The sequence below is a fragment of the Poecilia formosa genome, unplaced genomic scaffold (assembly GCF_000485575.1).
Source record: "Poecilia formosa unplaced genomic scaffold, Poecilia_formosa-5.1.2 Scaffold63, whole genome shotgun sequence".
Classification (NCBI taxonomy): Eukaryota; Metazoa; Chordata; class Actinopteri; order Cyprinodontiformes; family Poeciliidae; genus Poecilia; species Poecilia formosa.
Window position 1 is genome coordinate 1,324,699 of NW_006800002.1, and position 20,128 is coordinate 1,344,826.

The following is a 20,128-nucleotide window of genomic DNA, read 5'->3' on the forward strand; positions in this document are numbered from 1 at the left end:
GTCTATTTCCTCCCCTCCACCCCATCTTACGTTCGTTCATTCGCCCAGTTCTAGGCACAGCCAAGATACTGCGCAGAACCCTCAAGCTCCCAGGCCTCTGGTAGAGGACCCGAGCTCAGAGGATGAAAGAGACCACCCGCGGAGGGTGAGAAGGGAAATTTTTAAAAAAATATATATATAAACACACACACACACACATACATACATTTCCCATTTGGAAGCAATATAATATTGAATTTGTACCAGAAAATATAGAGCCAGGGGTAGGCAGTGGTTTTTAAATTATCCTCAATTGGTACAAAATGGCTGAAAATGTGCCAAGAAAATATCCCCTCCCTACAGCTCCCCACCTCACTATCATCATTAGCCTGAAACAGGATGGATCCATGCTTTTATGTAAATGCCAAATTCTTACCCTTGCATTTGGATATTGGAGTGGAAGTTGAGACATATTTGAAAAAGCTAAATCTTCTTTCAATCTGTTATTGTCCAATTTTAAAAACTATGCTGAAATTGCTTGATACTGGTGATGGTGTTCTGAATTTCATGTTAGTCAATCAGCAATATCTAAACTACTTAGATCAACTCAGGTCAAAACAAATGATCTACTATCTATTTAAAGTACCAAAAACGGGCATGAATAAAAAAACAAAAAAAAACAAGTATTGCTTCATCTAAACTATTTTCAGGTGTAATAGGATCGTGAGATGTTTTGTAAATGTCTACAGATGCACAACAAAATGAAGGGACACAACATGCCATAAAAGTTGGTTTGTGATTTAATAATAATAATAATAATAATAAAAAAAAAAACAATCTTAAGTTTTTAAGTAGACTGCGCTGTTTTACTTTAAAGGGGGAAAAAAAAAAACACATTCATAACTCACCGGATTTTACAGTCACCGAATTGCACTCAGCCAAACCAGAGCAATTTTCCACATTAGAATGTTTTACAGCACCGCTTTCACTCACATACTTCCCAGACCCCTCTCCTCCAGCCATTGACCTACGGACGTCTCTTGCGGCATTCTTTCTCAGGGTGGAAATTGAGTGAAGAAACAGAAGTAAGAGAGGAGAGTGTCTGCAGTGTCTGCACAGCAGGACTAAATCACACTGTAACATTTGGACACCCTGAGAGGGCGGCCTATTTTTATTTTTATTTTTTTATTTGCACTGCTGGGCTGTAGGAAAAAAAAAAAAGATCCAATGGTTCAAACTCTGATAAACCCAAACCAATCTGTGGGCTGGGTGAGAATGCATTGTGGATGAAATCTCACCTATTTGTCTCGGCCCATCTTTGCACAGAAATGTTCTCCAAATGTCCCAACACATGGAGTGTGGCCCCAGATATCTTCTACTAGAAAGTTGTTGTTTTTTTTGTTTTTGTTTTTGACCAACGTTAAACTTAAAGCAGTTGAAAGAAAAAAAGTTAACTGTGTGGTGTAAAAGGGTAAAGTTTTGACCGACGTTTGCACCTCATGAAAAAAAACTTTTGAAAAAAACAAAAAAAAACAAAAACAGTCGTGACGTACAGTACTGTTTTATTTAGCGCATGTTGAACTTAAAACGCATAAGAAGGTCATTTTTGATTTGAATTTTTCTTGTCATTGTGAAAGATGCTGTAAGCTAATTTTTAAAGAAAAAAAATGTTTCTCTTTGAGGATCGCTGAAGTTTTTGGAATGATGTGTGAATCCAAATCGTATTGAATTATTCAGAGCTGTGGGATCTCCAAGGTCTGGTCAGCTAAATTCTGTATGAAAAGTCCATCTGGATGTGTCACTTTCTGTTTGTCTGCGGAAAAATGAAGAAAACTGCCTCTCCCACTGAGAAATCCGCCCTGCAGTTCAACAGTGTTGGATTAAGGAGCAATGTTTCATTTTCTGCGAGGAAACGGCCATTTGTCAAAATTTTCTCACACGAAATATATTTATTAAACAGTCTTGGGCGAAAGTTCCCTTCATCCTATATATTTCTTCTGTTTTTTAAGTTTTTGACACAGTTAAATGTGTCAAATTATAAAATAAGGTTTAATATCAGACAACGACGACAAAAGTACATACAAATTAGTTTTCAAATGAGAAAAATAAAGATTAATCACATTTTTCCAAATCAATTATACTTATCATTCCCAACCCTTACTACCAGATCTTGCAAATAAAACAAAATCACCTAAATAGAAACTAACAGCATGAAGCAGGTTAAAATATTTCAAACATCATTTGTCTCAATTATTCAAGAATTCAAGAGCAGATGGAAAAACTCACCCGTTGACATGTTTCAGTCTGGACATGTTTACAACACCGTTTCTAAGGCTTTTAAAACTCCAGTGAACTGCAGAAAAAAAGCCAATATCTACAAATTGAGAAAACATGGCAACCTTCCCAACAGTTACCAGAATTTCTCCAGGAAAAAAAAAAAAATCAACAAATAATCCTGGAGGACCCAGAATAACAGGCCTCACTTGAACCAAATGAGGTTAGCCTTCGTGGATACAGAGAAGGAGTGATGTTGGGCAAAAATAGCATTCGACCCAAGTGAAAATGATTAACCCAAAAACCATTTTATAGCAGAATCATGTAACTATGTTACCTTCAGTTGTTCTGAAAAGGCTGTATGTCAAATATGACTTAAAAGAAATATTACTTAACGACTTGAAATTGGGCTTCTGTCTCTTTAAAAACTCCTACTCTGTCTGAAACTCCGCCTCCAGGAAGTTATCATAACGTTGCTCCTCTATTAACCCTTAAACAACTTTTTTTCTTTTTTTTTTTTTTTAACTGGTGTTTCACTGAGAAGTAGCTTGTATAATTAGCTTAAATTCCACCAGGCGTTTGCTAATTACTGCTGGCTAGTCTGAAGGAATTGATAGAGAGAGTCGGAGCAGGAGCATTCACAACTGAATGGTTGCCACGGGAGATTAAAAGATTTCTCAAACATGAAAGAATCAAGGCAAAATTCCAGGTACATTTTTGATGGGGGAATTACTTTATAACATGATCCAAGGCTCAAAAAAGTACATTTTACATAATATACATAATAATTTAAGAATGAAAAACTAAACACATTTTTCAGTGATATTCTAATTTATCGATACAACGGCACAACCAGGTATGATCTTATCCTTGAACTACATTTTGATACTTATCATCTTTTATGTGTTCAACTATCTAGATCTCAGCTAAAAACATACCAGCTTCTACTTAGACATAATATCTCTTGTTGAAACTGGTTCATATTGGCGGTTCTAGCAAGCTACATCTAGAAAATTAAGCTTTGTTTCCTTACAACTCCACATGTTTGTATACTGGGATGTATTTTCTGTCTCTTCCTGTGTCAGGATCTCTCTCTTTTTTCCACTTCTCTGATTTCTTTTACACCCATTAGCACCACGAACAGTTGTGTAGCACACACACATGCATGTTAACACACACCCTACTATGCTGCATCCGTCGATGCTTCAGCTGTCCGTCCATTTCTGCATCTACACATATAACCATCTCTCCAGCCTGGTCTACATTTCATACATCCAGCGGAGGTTTGCATGATCATCCTCCACTGCATGTTTTAAAATAGCCTCTATTACCTCCTCCACTGCTGGAGCGCAGGGCCTCATACAGTACTGATGTGAACATTGTTTTCTGGGTCATGGGAGAAAAGCAGAGGTCGACGGCACAGAGAATAGAGCAAGTACGACATATTCAGCGGGTAACAGTGCAACTAACGAGAGAAACAAGGAGGCCGTGATTACTTGATGGCACGGCTTTGCGGGCACAATTTAGCATTTTCTGAGTAGGTTGTAATTTTTTTAGGGTTATTATTCCTCAGACAGTTACTGGCAGACATGTAAAAAGCCCTCTTTTTTTATTTATTTAGATGGAAAATTTTGATGCAAGATATATTTGTTATCCAGCAAAGTCATGAGTAAAGATTCCTATAAACGTAAAAAGGGCTACAGCTAAGGGCTATCTTTGTAATACAGAATTGTCTATCAACTATTTTGCCAAAAGAAATTGCCACTTTTTTTAAATCAAACTGCTTAAGCTTATTTCATACATTCAAAATTCATAAGAAAATGTAAATAAACAATTCAATTACATTTTAGTATAGCAAATAATAATGATGTTTTTTAGTGTACACTTGGTCAAAGGATGCACCTGCAGTTAAAAATAAATACTTTTAAGGTTATCATGTGAAAAATTCAACCTTTCCTACTTGACTTACCATTAATGCAGTGTAGGGACAATCTGTTCAATTTATTGATTGACCTGTTAATAATTGCATAGCAAAACATGCTTAATAAGAGATCGTTTTTACAGATTTTGAACCGAGCGAAGCTGAAACTATGCTGCTTGAGGAGCTTTGGACAGAACATATTTACAAACGAGGAAGGTATTTCATTTTAAATGCTAAATGTAATTGTTTTTTTCTTTTCTTTTTTTGCCGTTTTGGCTTAATTACGATCACGTACAGTAATGAGGAGAAATAGGAATGGTTTTAAAAGTATATTTTTGCCGAAAAGAAGTACCATCTTTGGGTTTCCAAGACTCCGTGACAATTTATTTCAAAGCTGCAGGTTGTAGATTTTCTTCTCCTCTTCCCAGTAAAACTGGCCCTTACAAAAAAGAAAAAGAAAAAAAAAGAAAAATCTTGTGTCAGTCAGATCAGGAGCCCTGGCAGGTTTGCTCCATTTTCGCTTTCTTTGCTGCTCACTTTACTTCGCAAGACATCTGTTCTGCCTTCCTCGGCGTTGCTGTGTGTTACAGCACAGCGCTGTTCAACAGGAGGTAAAGGTGTGCAGACGCAAATCGATACTGTACAATATGGCACCTCGTCAAACAGATTCTGCATAGTCATTACGCTCCGTTTAACGGCCTCAGTCACCCTTTGCTGGAGACGAGGGGCTGCGGAAAACAAACCAAAGACACACACGTCTAAGTACGCCCATTTCATTTTAAAGGCGACACGTTTAATGAACTGCTAAAAAAAAATAGGAGGAATTTCACATTTGATCTTTTCCAAGGCTTCTCATTTCACTATCTACTTTTTTTGTTTTGTTTTGTTTTCTGCTTCACAGATAAGCCGCTGGTTTCATCAGGGAGTTGTTTTTCTCTCTCTCTTGTCCGTTTTGTCCTCCTCTAACAGCGTCCTGCTTCCTCACATGTCATCTTCCAGCCTGCTGCTCAGGGTGTTATTGTGTCTTCAAAAAATAGTAGTGTGCTGTGGGCAAGCTATGAGCTGCACATTCACAAGCTTGATTGGGCGATTTGCTGATTGTAATTCCTTACAAAGGTAAATTTTTCCATTTAGAAGACATCAAATGAATTCCATATCTTAAGGATTTACAGAATTATAGCTACAAAATTAAATGATTTTTTTTATGATTACTTTGATTGCAATGACTCAAACATCCTTCAGCTGTTTGAGTCACCTCAATTTGTTGGAGTCAAATTTTGAGGTGTGTGTGATGGTTTTGCTCATAGTTAGCTAATCAGTTTATTTATTTATTTTTTTACCAACAAGCCATGTGCAAGTGGTTATTGTGCAAATGGCAATTAGTCCTCCAAGCGGAAACAAACACAAATTACTTAAGTGAGTGAGAAATTAAAAACGATTGTGATCGAAATGAATTTTTGTCAAAAAGGATTCTAATTAAAGAGCAGAGCAAAAGCTGAGTTTGTTGGGGGGGTTTTTAAAGCAGAAAAATGAACGGGAATTTTAACTCAGTCGAGTTCTGTTGCAAGACTACACATCCTACAGTGCCTTACATTTCCAAAAGTATTCACACCTCTTGAACTTTTTTGACTACATATGTAGGATGACGAACAATTTATCAGATTCTGATTTTAGGTGACAGAACATGAGTCGGTATCCTGCGGCGTTGGGAAAAACTAATAACAGACATAAAAATGAGGCTCATCAAAATGACTTGGCAATTTCTGTGGCACCATTTCTACAACAGAAGAAAATTAGTGGAGCTATTAAGATAGCATGTTTTTAAATTAAATCTTGAATTTTAGAATTCAAGAAAGTTATTTTATTCAGCAATTGTAATATTTGCTATATTTAATTATTTATTTTAGAAATATTTCAGCATTTGAAATATTTGCTATATGTATTTATTGTTTGTCTAACATCTAAAAATAAATTCATTTGCTGTTTCTTGATTTCTAACCCCTTAACTGTCGCCTCCAAAAAGCTTTTCCAAAGGCTGGTGTGACTTTGTGACTCTACAAATGTATGTGTTCAAGACACGTGGCAAAAATGAGTCTCTAGATGATAGAGGTGTCTGACCCCTGTAATGCAATAACACCAATCTTTTTTTTTTGTTGTTGTTTAATCAATATCCAGAAAGTTACTCCTGCTTTTATACTTTTTTTTTCTTCTTTTTAAAACAATGTCACTTTTACCATTCATTCATATAAGCTAGATTTGCAGAGTGGCCAGCGAATAGCTTCGTTGTCAACAAATGTTCCCACCTGAACTGTTGACCTTTGCAGCTCCTCTAGAGTTCCAATCGTGGCTGATTGTCTGCATTGCTGAGTGTCAGATGGCGTAGCGTCGACGCGGATGCACATGGAGGGCAGGAAATAAATGCAGCCCGTTTACTTCTGTTGATCCAGCATCAAAATGTCTAAAGTCTGTGTCCTTCCCAGTTGTTCCAACCGTTATAGAGAGAAATATGAACGTTATTTTTGTGTTTCGTAGGTAGTTGGTCACAAGGGAGTATATTTTAAAAATCTTACCGAAAAAAGAGGAGAAAAGTGGATCAACAATCTATGGTTAAAATATGCAGAAACTAATCGCCAGAGTTTGCGGCACCACTTTCTAACAGGTAACAATCACATCGTTTAAATTGTATTTCCAGATATTTTATTGGACAGTTACTTAGAAAGACAACCATTCATGTGTAAAGTAAGATATTTCATTTTTACCCCCTAGCTTGGTAGTCAACAGAGTGCTAATGTCGTTATGTCTGAATTCAGTGCCGAGTCACTGACAGAAAATATAATGTCTATTAAGTGGGACTTTCATGCTTAAAAAAAAAAAAGTTAATAAATTAAGTATAACCTACGCAGCTATACAGTCACAGTAAGCTGTGACTATTCCCCCACATGGTTAGTGTCTCACGAACTGTATTCGTGTGACACGAACATCGAGATTTCTGTAGATCGCTGCGAATAGTTGACCTACATTTGACCTGAATCCAGCCTCCTACAAGACTCAATACAACTCCAGCATGAATTTGGGTTTACAGAAGCTAAATAACTTAATTACCAGGAAATCCAAGCTCATAGAAATAACATGGGTTAATTCGTTGTTAGCAATAGCATAGTTATCATAGACTAATACTTAAAATAACTCACCTGGCATAAACAAGTCCACAGCCATCTAATGCTTCTTTTGATCCTAACTGCTTCACCCAACCTGAAGAGAAGTCTTTTTTTTTACCCAGATAATACGGATCATATCCTAAATATACGCGCATTTTGTTTTTCGAGATGCCTCGTCTGTTTCAGCCTATTTAGGGTATTAGCTACTCGTTGTGATCCACTTTGCTTTGTTTTGAACCGGAGAAAGCCACTTCCGGACCTTCATCTAAACTTAGCGCGGTCATCTGGGTCACGTGTCTGCAACCCACCAATAGTGGCCTGACTGTGCACGCAGTGGCACAACAAGTGTGTGGCACCATTAGCATATAGCACAGTGCGCTAGGGGCGCCAAGTCAATGACAGAAAAATGTTCTCATCTGCGTTTTTTCAGTATTTAACAGCTGTTTGTGCATGTGTAATAACAGAGACACGCCACTGGTTATTCCGTCACCGTAATTTCACATTTCCACAAGAGAAAATGTATTGAGCACTGGGCGCTGCTGCTGTTACATTTCTTTATGCAAGTATTTTTTTGTTTTATTTGTTTTTGACTGAGCTCATCAAAAACTATATAAGATATATAAAACATATCTTATATGTTTTACATATCTTATATGTTTTACATATCTTATATTATGTAAAACATAATATAAGATAAAAGTCTGTAAAAGAAGTCTTATTCTATAAACCCCTGGTGGGGGGGTCGCCTTTTTAGAACAAACAGTTCTGGAAGTATATAATTGTGTGAAGGATGTCAGCTTAACTGGCACTTTAAAGTTTCAAGTTATGCCATACTTATTCAGTATTTATAGAATACACAGTGCTCTCTGTTTTCTTTGAAAATTGGGATACCATTTATAATCATCCTGCTGTACACATTTTCACAACATCTTAAACATTCTCCCTGGCCTAGCTGCTGTGTTCATTGGTCGTCATGGTGCCGTTTGTTCACTAATGTTCTCTTATAAACATCTGAGGTCTTTGTGGGACAGCTGGATTTATACTGAGATTAGATTACACGAAGGATGAGTTCCATTCAGTGATTCCTCAAGGCAACGCTGCAGAAAAACATAAATTCTTACAAAAATGAATTTGGTCTGGTTTCTAGGGCATATATCTCAATTCACTTGAAATAAGACAAAAATAGCTTACAAGTAACTTTACAGCAAGATATAGAAGCTTATTTTAAGTAAATAATTCCTAAATATTGATTAAAAGTTCCAGTTCCATTGGGAGATTATATCACTTAAAACATGGAATTTTTTTTTAATCAATATTAAGGAACTATTGACTTAAAACAAGCTCCATATATTGCTGGAAAGCTAATTGCAAGTTAGTTTTGTCTTATTTCAAATGAAGCAAGATTTCGCGTTTTTGTGGCGTAATTAGCTCCAGTCGGTTTTGTTTTCGGAGCATCAGAATAAAATAGGGCTGAATTGAAATGTGAGAGAAAAAAAATAGCTTCGAATTTTTCTTCAACTTCACAGGCGTCCACTCTCTCACAAACACCGAAAAGTGAGAGGGCAGGGCAGGAACGCTCTTCCGTGGCCGCGTTGCTGAACGATGCTGACAGCAGCTGTGAGAAAACCTGGACAAGCATCATCATCTTTCGGTTCCCACCTTCGTCGCAGAAGGTTAGCGGCTTCCTTCGGCCTCAGGATTAAGAAGTGCACAGCAGATCGCCTTCGTAGCGAGATGTCGTTGTCACACAGGCCACTCATTGTCCGGAGAGTCTGTCTTGTGAAGCACACAGAGAGCGCCTTTGTGCACTGCTGATATTAATCTGTAAAGGCAGAAATCTGGGGGAGTCTGACTAAGCTCACACGTAACCACACACACACACACACACACTCAACCATATGCATATTCATTATGTAACAGTGAAGAGAGGAGAAGCCTTGTCCGGTCCGTGCAGATCTTCGCCGTCATAAAGATTTCATTCTTCTGAGTCGACTTCCAGAACACGACTCGGTCTGCTGGCCTGTTGTCACCGACAAGCAGACGGTAGGTGCAACTTGGGGACGTCATAGTGGAATGCCAGCTGACTGTCATCATCGTGGAGGACAATGGAGGGTAACTGTACTTTGGACAGGAGACAACACTTTACCCTGTTCACATAAACCAGAACCCAAGAAAAAAAAAATCTAGAGTGTGAAAGAGCTCAAGAAAGTCTAAGAAGAATCCAATTAGATAAAAAAAATAGTCAAATTCTGCAACAAAATAAATGCCACTTGTCTTACTGCTTGTAACTTTATTCCAACAGCTTATTTATACTACTACTATTAATAATAATAATAATAATACTGCCAAATACAGTGTCTAAAAACAGTCTTTCAAAGACAGGATTGGATTTTTTTTTATTCTTAAAGTTAAATTACCTAAGTTGTGTTCACTGCTTCCCTGCTTTTATGTCGGCTTTCAAACTTTCAACCCACAGAAGGTCAAGAGGAGAGATGCAGAAAACATCAAGAAATGTGGAACAGGGCTAAAATAAACTTTGTATATATGCTGCCATCTAGAGATCCAGAACTATTACGGCATGCAAATATATAATGTGGGGATGAAATTACACTTTACATGTAATTTGCTCTCTTTAACATTTGGGGGCAGCATCTCTCTTCTTCAAGAGTTCGTCCGCCTTGCTCCTGTGATCCATGCGTGGGCTGCATAGGAAGGCAATTAGGAAGAATTATAACTAATGCGGATCACTTTTGTGGCGTTAAAGAGGTGTAATTTGGAAAATGGCAAATAATAGATTTTCTACCAACACCAACTGTGTGGCCTCCCAATTGTCTGACTCTGACCCAGCCCTCCTGCTGGACAGGAGAACCCACACTGAAAGTGCTGCAGATATTTGGACTGAAAATGCCACTGTTGGTGTTTGATGTATCTGAAAGTGTGAAAATATGAACGCAGCCTCTTTTTTTTTCTTTTTGCTCTTTATTTCATGAAATGTTCTCACGTTTTGTTTGCATATATGCATAATAGTCGATTAATCAAATACTTAAAATGACAAAATGATCCCGATTTGCCTTACATAATGTGCTCTATCATCATTTTGAAAATTAAAATATGTGCAGATGTTCTCTGCCAAATTTGATTACAATAACTGAAAAAAAAGCAATTCTTACAAGACCCCCAAAAGATGGCAAAAGTACACTGTTAATTACATGCAATGAGTTAAAAACACAGATGATCAAAGCTGACAATTCGCTGGAAACAAAAATGGAGCAGCTCCTCTTGGACTGTCATTTATAAACGGTACGTGTGGCTACAGCACTCGAGTGATTTTAAGATTTTCACCGCAGACAAGTCCTACAACTTGTAAAGTGACTTCAGCATGCGCCGGCTTTCGTAACACACGGTGACAGTTTGCATCAGATCTTCAGTCTTTCAAGACGCCTGTCACTTTGGATTTTGCTTGAGATGTTTGACAAGCCTCTGACACACTCGAACCCCATTTTAAGCCCGGCACTATATGCAGAACACTCATCTCAGCCAACAAATCACTTTCAAATGCCCCCTGTAATACTGAAGCGCCGCAGGACATCTAAGTGTGAAAATGAGACAAGGAACAATCACTGTTTGCTCGGAGAGTCTTGTGTACGATGTTGTGTGCTTCGGTAGATGAGGTAATAAGACTATTTGACCAGAAGAAAAGCCGCTCCTGGTTGTTTGTGTGTGTGCAATCTGCTGCTTTAAAGGGCCACAGCTATGTGGTAACCTGCCACTTTCACTGCATGTCTGTCTGCCTCGTTCAAGTTTACTGGTGTTTAAAGTCCAGCAGTAAAATAAAAGCCATTGTCTTCTTCTTGGTAGTTTCTTTGTTTTTTTCTTTAGATATTTTGATGTTTATGTGACTAATGTCATCTTGAACAAGTTACTCCAGTCCAGCTGGGCCACTTCCTTGTGACCTAGCACAGAAATGAACATGAAGAATGGTGGCAGATATGATAAGTTCTATGATAAATTGATTTTATTTTTATATCGATTGAAATCTGTTGTTGTCTAGACGACTACACTGGCAGTCTAAAGCTGAAATTTTGCTTGAAATTAAGCTGAATTTGCGACATTAATGTTATTCCCATTTAAATATTCCCATTCATAATAAACAGTAAGCTATAAAACATAATCTGTTCTAATATGATATGATATGGTGCGCTATGCTATGCTCAAATATCCTCTGGAACGCTACGTTCTGATATGCCATGCTTTGGTATGCTAATATGCTACAATATTATGTTGAGCTCTAAAATGTTACGTCATAATATCCATGTGATAATATGTTCTCATGTACTTTGCTATGCTCAGACATGCAGTAGCATATAATATTAGCATATGTGTATAATGTCATATGTAGCATTTACTTTGTAATAATCACATTTTTTTATGCCCTGACATGCTATGCCATACTCTGATATGTTATGTCATGTCATGTTATGCTTTAAAGTCCTCATTATAACACTATTCTATGATATATTCACATATAATACACAATGCTGTTTTCTGATATGCTATGCTATGGTGTTTTCTTATATGGTATGCTATCAAAATAGCATATTCTCATAGCCATTTGTGGCATTTGGATATGCTATGTATATCCTTATATTCTATGCCAGGATAAATGATGAAGTAGAATAACGATTCCCTAAAAAATATCCATAAGGTTAATTATTCAGCAACATTTATTTGTTAGCTTCTTGCCATATGATTCAGTCATCCATTTTAATGTCTTATTAATAGTGAATTAGAATGTTGTAATTGGTTATTGTATTGTAATTATTTTATTTTGAAAAGCCAAATAACACTACTTTCATGTTTGAAATGAGATTTGGAGTTAGAGTTCAGTGACTCAGTTACGCTAGAACAACATGCCAAAACTCCAGAAAATTATTGCTGAAAGATTGTGGAAACTGAAAATGTTTTATCCAAGTTTTAGAAATTAAACAGCAAATCTATCATGTAGAGATGGAGGTAAGTATATGAATTAGAAGGAAAAAAAATTACTCATTCTTCTTTAGTTAAAATGGAGAGGGACTTTTGATATTATTTCTTAAAATTGCATCAGTTATACCAAGTAATGTTCCAGAGCTGTGGAGTAGGTTTATATACTCCATAGGAGTTTTGTGATATATTATTATGTTTGCCATTTAGAATAAGTGACTGTGTAGAAGATTTTATAAAAAATAATAGCATTTACTTAGAGCTGTACCTGGAGACAAATGAAGCAGGTTACTAAAGTGGAATATTCCAATATTTACAGCATCAAAAACCATCTTTTACCATTCTTTGCCTGATAGTTGTTGAACAGTTATTGCACTACCTTTCTTAAAAATAAACAGTTAAATGAATGTTTTGGGTATTTTTGGTAACAAAAGACACTCCAGACACAAAAATAAAACAGATATCGCCACACTTGCCCTGTCATGGGTACACAAGACATTAAATGGTTTTGCGTAAACATATTCAAACATCGGGGAAACACCCGCCTGCTTCTTTAAATTTCAAAACTAAGCGTCGGTTTCTGTGTGCGCATTTCAAAGTCTAAAAGAAGCTTACGGCAAAAGCCACAATATGAACTTCAAACGGAATGAAATGAACTTTCATTTGTCTCCCCTCGCTTCCATTGATTGAGTGAGAAAAATAAGAACAAAGACTTTTGCCTCTCACTCATTTCTTTTCTGACCCTTTCCTGCCTTTGCTTTTCATCTTTAAAACAACATTAATTGATGGAGACTCTCACATTGTATCTGCCCATACCAAGCAGACATGGGAAAAGCAGTGAGCATAAATCAATCTCCCTCCCTGACCAAACACCCTTAATCTATTTGGAAACAAAACATATCCTGATGTTGTGTTTCGGTTTTGCCCAACAATTTAGGACTGAACAACTGGGTGACAGCCCACTGTTTGTTAGCATGTAGCATATAGCATGTGGAAGTGACACGTTTCAATCAGTTATGGTCACTTTTATGTTCCGCACCTCCAATTAATTGACCTGGTTATGATAATGATAATCAGAATGTTATTGTGCACCTGTGTGTAATCTGTATGCTGCTTGCATGAATACATATTTCTGTTGAGAAAGGTTTAATGATGGGGAACAACACTGAAATAAAGCGCGACCAAGTAAGGAATAAAGACCAAGGAGTTTTCCTAGATAGATTAGGGGAAATGCAGTTTAGGGTTGGACTGAAAAAGTATTGAAAATATATTCTATTAAAAAAAAAAACCCACACAATTAAAGCCACTATTTTGAGAACAGACCAAACAAAAGTAATTTGAAGTAGCCTGTTCCGGTTTGTAGTTATTTTGTTACAGCCCACTTCCATTTTCAGGTCATGAACAACCAAAGCCTTTCACAGCCATGTTCCATTGCTAATTACTTTATTTCTATTGGCAGTTCAATATTGTAGCAAGTTAAAGATCAAGTCAAGTCTTAAATCATTGGTAGGCAAGTCCAACCCAAACCTCAGTTTTCTGACTAGCAAGTTTATATTAAGTCAGATCTTCAATACTTTGACTGAAACGTTTCTGAAAGGTGCTCTCAACCTGATCTAACAAGTAAACTTTTGACATCGATCTGTTGCCCAGCTTAATCAGATTCTAGCAGCTTTAAGCAGCAATAAAGTGGAATTGTACCTCGTCTGAAACCTTAACATGTGCTCAAAGACGAGTAGCATAAAACGGATCGACGCCTTTCTACGTTACGTTTCTGAATGAAACCAAAGCGATGTGCTTTTATTTTGAAGAACTGGATGTGTCTATTTGATCACCTCATGTTCAAAATATATAACAGAGCACTTCATAGGATTTAATTACTTTAATTTACTTTACTTTTAATTTGTTTGTTTTTTTTCCTTTTCTTTTCTTCTTCACTTGCATGTGATTCAGGCGTGGAGTTCCTACTGTAAAGGTGACAGAATCTACCCAGCAGTGCTAACACAGTGCAGCCAAATAATGACAAAGCAGTCCGACTGGTACACTCTGTACCGCAATCATTAACATTATCATCATCAGTGGGAAAGAAACAAAGCCTAAGATGTTCAGAATATCTGGGACATACAATAAACAATAAAAAAAAATCCTTGCTCTGCTGTTGTACTGAATCAATAAAGATGCATCAGTCAAGACAAACACTGCATAACAATACCAGCCCCCCAACCCCTCCCCTCCTGCTTTATTTATATTCTTTTATACCTGGCTCTGTTCCCATTTCACAGTGCAAAATGTCCTCATGTCACGGTTTTATCCCTTTCCGACAGAGAGGAAACAGGAATGCAAATGCTGCGCTCTAACTAATTACACATCCTGATGGCTTGGCTGCCTGTATGTATCCACCTGGCCCATTAACTTTCAATTCAGGGAGTGGATTTTCCACACCATTTCTACAATTAAAGCAGTCAGGACATATACATCTCAATTCTGGCTCCTCTAAGTTTGTAAAATTGATGGACATCATTAGGCTAATAAGATTTTTTCTTTTTAAATCTCAAAATTGAAAAAAAGAAAACACAGCACAACCTTTTACCAGCTAGTCAATGCTTTTAGCTGGAAATGTTTTGCTGAATTGAAGCTATCCCCAGAATGTTTTTCTGTCTTCAGATGAATATTATCTGGCTGTCAGCTCTGCCTAAAAGCATTAATCTGAGGAGAAAATGACAAAACTGTGACTTGTGGGACTTTTGGCCAAATGCAGCTTTGCATTCATGCTTGTTACCCTTTTCACATTTTGTGATATTACAACTGCAAACGTGTGTGTACTGAAATATTATAGTGTTTGATCAACACTAAGTAGTGCATAATTATGAAAAGGAAGGAAAGTGATGAAGGAAAGCAGATGTAATTTGTATCCCAGACAATACCTGGTCTACCCCCCTTAACTTCATTTGTTCTCTAACCTCTCTTTTGCCTGGGCTCTTACCCTCATTTCCTCCCTTTCAGCCCTCTTGCAAATTTTTGACTTTTTAAATTTAGAAATTTCTGTTTTTTCCTAAAATAAAAAAAATAAAAAAATAAAAAAACTCCTGAGTTTTTCCTCTAGCAAATGTTCAACTTTTTGAGGTCAGTTTTTTTTTCTAAAAAATGTAAATTTTTCTGGCAAATTTGACTTTTGAAATTGTCGATTTTTTCTAAAGTATAAGATTTTTTTCCCCCTAAAAAAAGCCTCTTTTTTTTTTGAAAAATGTTTTGTTTTTTTGGACAAAATTTCTGGACATTTTCTTTGTCATTTTTTATTTTATTTATTTATTTATTTATTTTTTTTGACAAAACAATTTCAGTTTGGGACCTCAAAAATTTTCTTAAAAAAAATTCTGAAACTTTTCAGAATTTTTTTTTTATTACTGACAAGAAAATGTATACGTTTGAGAAATCGAAAATCCACTTGAAAAAAGTCAGTTTTCGTAGAAAATGTATTATTCCAAGAAAAAAAGATTATTCTAGTTTTTTTTTTTTTCCTTACACACTCGAAGGGGACCGACAGCACGGAGACCCTCCTCCTGGCTCTGATTATTGGGTTCTGACCAATCGTGCAGATGGCAGTAGGACTGCAGGTGAGTTATATCTTTTTCAGATTATTTGTCTCATGTTAAAACTGTCATGGCATACAGTGACAGTTTTAATAAATATGTAAAAAAAAAAAAAAAACAACAACAACATATTATTTACAAAGTCCCATACTGCACCTTTAAAGCTTGTTGTGACAAACTGCGGACAACATAATTGGGTAGGGCTACTTTTGCAAGGCACTGGAGTTACACTGAACTCCTGCGTGATACACAACAAAACAAAGCGACATAAAACACTGAAGAGAAACATGAGCCGGGTTTGTGATCTGTATATGACTCACACTAGCTTCTTTTCTTCAGCGTTACACAACCAGCTCATTTAAAAAAATAAAATAAAATAGCACCCTTTCACAAAATGTCACATTATACAAAGAATAACAAGTTGGCCAGGTTGTTCTCATTTACCTTCATCTGCGACTTCACTGAACCCGGCCACGCCGCGTAACTGCATATTTACCAACGCCAGACGCAGCTGGCATCGCTTTTCTCCAAGAGTGTGAAACCATGAAGTTGTCTAACAACTTTTGCTTTAAGACGCTTTTAGATTCCTCGCGGATAATTCATGAAGCTGCAAAGAAAGTTCACCCTAGGCGGCGTAATAAAGGAAACGCAGAAAAAAGGGCCCATCTCCCTGTTGTGGCTCCTTTATTAAACTGCAGACACACACACACACACACACACTTGGAAAAAAAAAATCATAACGGCTACAAATACGTCTTGTGCGGCGTGTCGTCGAAATTCAAAGCTTCATTATTTCGCATCTCGCCCTGCGTGAAGCCGCGTAAAGCTGTTTAGGCGGCAGCGGCCATGTTTACCGCCGCCAGAAAGTGTGACAAAGAGATATACTGCAAATCTAGGTGTCTAACTGAGACTGACAACAACGCTTAATTGCAGTATGTTATCGCATTGTGGCATCATACATTCAGATACTTGTCGCCGGTGGGAAATAAATTTATGATGCAATGTTTTCTTTGTGCAATGCAAGCGAGGATATGCGACTTATGTCTTTGTTAAGAAAGCGTGGCACCTTGAGGAATTTGTTTAAACCTTCATTACTGCGGAGCAGGCGTGGGGCTTTCTGCTCCCAACTTCACAAAGAAGACTTTGAGATTTGAAAAACACATTTGATGTCTCTTTGAATTCGGGAAGCCCGTTGTGCTTATTTTATTTTACTTTTTCAATTATTATTATTATTTTTTTTTTTTGGGAAAGTACATTTCTAATCTCCCAAGAAATAGAAAGTGATAATCTTTAAACCAAATCATGTAAAAGTTAAATAAATTGCTGATTTCTTCTTTTGTGACTTAATAACTGGGTTGCGACGCCGCAGACAGGGAAAGAGGTCTTATCTCGGAAAGGCTCCGACTGATTAAGACCGCTCTTGATTCAAAGAATCGGGGAGCTGAAATTTGCACAAAAAAAAAGAAAAAAAATCTGTTTTCCTTCTTCATTTAACTGCCAACGGAAGCTGAAATAAGAATGCAGCTGATTCGTTTGCTTCAGATGGAAATATCTGAAAATACCAGGTGAAACGTAGGGAAACCAAACGAGCTTCGGCTCGTCGTCTCATCCGGTGCCGCCGCTCAACACTTCAAAAGTTGATGATTTTAAATTTAGAAATCAGTTGAGGTCAACTGCATCTGTGAACATCATTACAAATAAAAAGTGTGTACCTGTCATGTGTTGTGCTCCAATAAGAAAACCACAAATTGACCAAATCCTTTCATAACAGGCTGTGAATTGGTGTTTTTGTGTCAACGCCAGAGAAACAGAATGACTTCCTTGGATATCAGGATGTTTTACATGTGGTAGTCTATCTTTTTCGATGCATCCATATAAAAGCTGAAGTCTCATTTTCTATAATATTCTTGTTTCCTTAAACCTGTTGTAGGTGACTTTTATAAACATTGTTTTTTTTGTTTGTGTGTTTTTTTTACATACAGCTCTGGGAAAAATGAAGAGACCAATGCCAAATCACCGCTTTCTCTGATTTTACCTTTAATAGGTCTATGTTTGAGTAAAATGAACATTGTTCTTTTATTCTATGAACTTCTGACAACATGTCTCTGAAATTCCAATCAAAACTTATGTATTTATTTGCAGAAAATGAGAAATGGTCAAAATAACAAAGAAGATGCAGTGCTTTCACACCTCAAATAACGCAAAGAAAACAAGTTAATATTTGATAAAGAAACAACAATACTAATATTTTAACTCAGGAAGAGTTCAGGAATCAATATTTGGTGGAATAACCAGGATGTTTCCAGTGGGCTCCTGATTATTTCCAGAGCTGTATTTCTTAAAACTGTTTCTATGCCTACGGTTTAACAACAACTAAGTGCTAAGATCCTCCTCCTGGCTCTGATTGGCTGATTCTGACGGGAAGCTTTGAATTTTTGCAGATGGCAGTAAGACCACAGGGAGCAGGCCGAAGGGATTGATATTTTTTTCAAAGATTTTCCATTTCGTATTATACTTTCACGACATTGTGAAAGTTTCAACAAATATGTGAAGTAAATTTTGTTTGTTAAAGGTACCCACTGCAGCTTTAAAGTGGGGGGAAATTAAGTAAATTTGACTTGGAATAAGATGTTTTTGATGTTATTCCAACGTCAAAAACATACCTGGAATGTTACTTTGATTCCTTCACGCATGTTAGAGAAATCCTTTAATCTCCTGAGGCGCCTACCAAAACCTTCAAGACCTTCAGCTTCCAAGCCTCCACCTCACAGAGCTGCCCTCCTCAGCGTCATGCCCACTCAGCTCCTTCAGACTAGCCAATGGCAATTTGGAAAGACCTGCTGGTGGAACTGCGAATCAGCTGAGCTCATCATAGGAGCTACTTCTCGGTACAAAAGGTTGTTAAAGGGTTAATAGATGAGCAAAGAAGGAGTTTCAGGAAGAGGAGGAGGTTTTAAAGAGACAGAGGCCAAATTTTCAAGGCGTTAAATTAGGAAGTCAGATTTCTTTTAAATCATATTTGATATATGAAGCATTTTTATAACAACTGAAGTTACCATAGTTACTTGACTATGCTACAAAAGAACTGACCATCTTATTTCATGTAAATTTCCCGGCCTGTGCCGGCCGGTCACCCCACCATTTGTGACACGCTTGTTTGCAGAATTAATTGTTTGAAATAAAAGACCCCAACAAGCGCAGCAACATGCAAACACTTCAGCAGCAAATTGTCTTGGTGACACAGTCGGGCATTTCAGCGCCTGGAGCCAGACAATATGACAGGCTGCACTGTGCGAGTACGGACTTGTTGTTAATACTTTTTTTTTTTTTTTTCCTCCTTCTGATTAATACAGATTGTGTTGTAATCTGGGAATGCATCGTGGCATAAAGAATGAAGGATTACATTTCTTTTTTTTGTATTCATCTCAGAAACTAATTGAAAAGACCCACCACAGTGGTCTTATCACTCGTGTCCCCAGCTGAGCTGCAGTCGGGGGGTGATATGAATGACAGGGAAGAAAAGGGAGACTTAATGAACAGCATGTGACCGTTGAATAGACAGGTGCGGGTTTTTTTGGGGGACCTTAGGTGTTTTTCTTTTTTAATAAACCAGTGTTCAGGCCGTCAGATCCAACGTTAATATTATGCCGTGTGTGTTGTAAGCACCTTTTGTGATGGATGAATGATCTGAAGCAGCAGTAAATGCAGCATTTCAACCCTCGGAATAACTTGATTTTGTTTATTTTTTAATGTATATTTTAAATAGGCTTTTAAAACCAAGAAAACAAAGCAATCAGTAGGACAACAGAAAACATGCGCATGCACAGCCAAGAACAAAATAATTACCTTACTGCGACTTTTCTGTTTGAAAGGCAGTAGGAAGAAGCAAACACTTTATTCAATCCCTCCCTTTGTCTCAGTTTAATGAAAAACGTCGCTTACCAATTCGGCAATGATCAGAAGTTTGTAAATAAAACCATGTTGTGGTATTCATACGCCTTTTCAATGTACCATGCTGAAGACCCAGCAAATAATTATGTTACATAAACAAATGATTACAAACTGACTCTCATCACACAAGAAAATCTACGAACGCATAATAATAATAATAATAATAATAATAATAACAGTAGTAATAATGACATCTGTTAATAACAACCGGACATACAGCATCAGAATAATGACCAACTCCTTGTCAATATACACACTAAACATTCTTCATATTC